Source organism: Protopterus annectens, chromosome 4.part0 (genome assembly GCF_019279795.1).
Source record: "Protopterus annectens isolate FY-2018-M chromosome 4.part0, PAN1.0, whole genome shotgun sequence".
Taxonomy (NCBI): Eukaryota; Metazoa; Chordata; order Ceratodontiformes; family Protopteridae; genus Protopterus; species Protopterus annectens.
The window spans coordinates 1,218,046,163-1,218,049,605 of record NC_056733.1 but is presented as its reverse complement, the minus strand read 5'-3'; the positions used below and the strand labels follow the sequence as shown (position 1 = coordinate 1,218,049,605).

The following is a 3,443-nucleotide window of genomic DNA, read 5'->3' as shown; positions in this document are numbered from 1 at the left end:
TGAACATCTGCAGGCAAAGAAAGGACTCTAACCACTACGCTGTCTTGGTGTTAGTATTTTAGTTGTATATTTGTATTTATCTCCTATGGGATGTTTAAGCAGTGCTGAGCAGAGGGCCATAACATGCACACCCACTCAGCTATGCTTAAACATACCTTAGAATGGAAAAAATATTAATAAGCACACTTTATTTACATGTATCTGTACTCTTTGTCAGTCACAGTAAGGGGAATTGTAAGGGGACACATTAGGACAGACTTTAAATATTGCTCTTACAAACTTAGAATGTTGTTAGAATAATAGGTTTTGCATTAGCATGACATTAACATGTGACTGTGGTTTTCTAGCAAATCATTGACAAATCACTCGGGGTTTAAGTCAGAAAATAATGACAGACATTTGGGTTTCAATCTTCATGCCATTCAGGAAATTCGTGGTAATGCAAAACCTGTTATTCTATCAACTTTCCAAGTTTGTAAGAGCAATATTTAAAAGTGTTCCTATTTTTGGGCCTTTGCCCACCCATTATTTATGGCTTTGTACAGCTTTCTTGCTCTAGGAGGTTGAGAGGTATGTGAGGCAGGCATCTGGGCATTCTGTGGAAACCTGTACAGTTGAGGGGTATGGCCGTACGGATCTTTTACAATGCAGGGGGTGTGTGACAGTACCTGTCACATCCCCCCTGCATTGCGTCCTATTGGGATAGGTTCTTTCAGTGTTCACGGACACTGAAAGCACTTGCAAAGTGCAGTACGGCACTTTGACAATGCAGGGGATGTGTGACAGTACCTGTCACACACCCCCTGCTTTGCTTCCTATCCAGGCTTCCTGCTTTTAGCATCCACGGACACTGAAAGCACTTTGAAAGTGCCGTATGGCACTTTGACAATGCAGGGTGTATGTGATAGAACCTGCCACACCCCCTGAATTTATTTCTTGCTCCCCTATCTATATCAGTGTCCGCGGACACTGTTTTACTAATTTTATTTGATTTCAGTGTCCGCTGACACTGAAATGCATTTAAAAAGTGTTGTATGGTACTTTCTGAATGCAGAGGGCATGTTAGATGTGCGTGCACTACTTAAACATGCCCCCTGCACTCAGTAGTGTTCGTGTCCATTTAGCCTTAGCAGTAGCTAAGGGGAAATGGGCATGGTTCACTCCATGCAGGAATATTACTATTCTTGCATGGAGTTTATTGAATCCCAGGGTATATCTTTAAATTTTGTGTTATAAATTCAGTAGCTCTTGGAATCGGAGTTGACTTCAAGATTTTATATCTGAGCCGAAGATGGGGTTTTGTACATTTCTTGGTTTCCGATTAGTGTGTTAATAACTTTTAGAAGAATATGTTACTAGAGTCTTACATATTTTTTTTATTTTTTGTTTCCTCTTGCCATTTTCATTTAGAACTTTTAACTGTATGCGTGTATGTCCTTGTTAATTTTGTTACATGGCTGCACATGCTTAGGTTTTAATCTGTGTGTATTTCACTTATTCACTTCTGAAATCTGACATAAGGTATAAAGACCAGAGAGTTGAAAGACTGAGAGAAAAAATGTTTCAACAGCAAACAGTAACACACAGACACATCACTAAAACATGTTGTATAGGAGGTTTATTTTATTTATTTATTTTGTTTGTTAACTAGGTAGTGTCCGACTGGGCCAGAGGCCTGTTTTCAGCAGAGATCCAGGGAGAAAAGCTCCACATTGTACAATACAAAGGTTACTATGCTAGTGGTCCTAGAGCCTTTACAATCCTAGCCATGTTAATCCCGTGTCCCTATTTGGTTTTTTTTTGGGTAGTTTGCAGAACAATTTTATGTACAGAGCAGGTCTGTGATCAACAACAGCTACCCCTGTCAGATTATGTCACCCCAGATGGGACTCAAACCCACAATTCCTGGCTTAGGAGGCCAGTGCCTTATCCATTAGGCCACTGGGGCTTCTCAAACTTAGAATCAGACCATGTTCCTTGTGTCAGTAAACATCTTAACCATTACACCAACAATATCTTACTATTAAAATACAATGCAAATCATATGGAGCAAAAACAAAAAAAGAGTGCTAGTGCAAATTGTTTTTTTTTTTAAAGAAAATACCTTATAATTCTGTTTTGAAAATAGGTGTAATGTGTTACAGGAAACATTTCTGGCTCTTTGATGGACATATGGAATGGTATTCTGGCATTTCACACAAGGCTGTAATTTCCAGCAACTGTAGTTTGAAATACTTGCCAGTTCATAGAGGTAATGCATAATTGACCAAAAGAGTTTTAAATGACTAAACACTTACTGTTTTTTTAGTTATTTTGAAAATCCTTTAGCTAGCTTAACAAGCACAGCATTACTTTAGGCAGCTAAAAATGCCCCTGTGAGAAATGTGCCAGATTCTAAATATTTCATTTATTACATCTTGTTCAGAGAAAAAAGCTATTTCTAAAATTCTCCTGACTTTAAAATCAGTAATCTAATTAGGCCCTCAATGCAATATACGCCGTCACAGAACTGCAAATTACAAATCAACCATTACCTGCTGTTAGAGGTCTCAAAGGCCCAGATTGAGTTTTCTGCCATATCTCGTACAAGCACTTCTAATTATTTCTCTGGGTAGAGTCAAATGGGCAAAATATTATGTTACCTGCAGCAAAAGTAGTGGTCTGAATAAGGGGGATAGATTGTCTTCTTAACCTTTTGGCTAAGCCAAAGGCGATCAGAAATTCTACATTTTAAAAATTCCTGAAGTTACTCCCTGCTGAGTCCCTCCTCCTTCTCCCATATGCCTTATTATGTTCACAGTTGTGCCTCTGACTAGCAGTGATGTGTGCTCATCAAGGAAATCATCAAGCTCAGCTTATTCTTGTCCTTGTTCTAGACAAAGAAGCAGATTGATTGGACTGGCAGCTTTGCAGAATTTATAAGCTATGGATTACATGTGTAGGTGCGACAAGAAGGACAATCATCAACTCCTTACACTGGTTTCCTTTCTCATTTATGTTGCAAATTATTTGTAGATAATGTTATTTCAATTACATGCCACTGTAAGAGCATATCATGCAATTACTATAAATCTAAGCTGGTCACACTGATGGCTTCACAGACTTGGGGAGGCCAGAGCTGCCTCTGTCATTTCTAACTGCTGCAATGTTACTGTAAAGATAAGGATGAAAATTGTTCCCAGTGTGGTAAAAGTAGCCTGTATAAGAGTTGTACTCCCTCCTACTACATTAATGAAATGCAGTTTTCATGTGCAACAATTTATATTCTGAGACAAAAGCATAGTAGGCATTACGTATAATTATCGCACTACAAGTGCTATCAGTCATTAAGTAAAACAGACTTAAAGTGCAGCGTGTAAAGATGTAACTTGAACATGCTTGGTGACAGGATGTTCCTTTCATTCATGGGATGTTTCACTTTTATTTATGGTATGTCTTTCTGG

The 3,443-nt window shown here is 38.5% G+C and overlaps 1 non-coding gene across 1 annotated transcript; it reads right to left on the bottom strand.

The window, feature by feature from the left end:
* Positions 1-1,875: 1,875 nt before the first annotated feature.
* TRNAR-CCU lies at positions 1,876-1,948 on the bottom strand. The gene has a single exon. It is a non-coding gene; the product is annotated as a tRNA-Arg (tRNA).
* Positions 1,949-3,443: the final 1,495 nt, after the last annotated feature.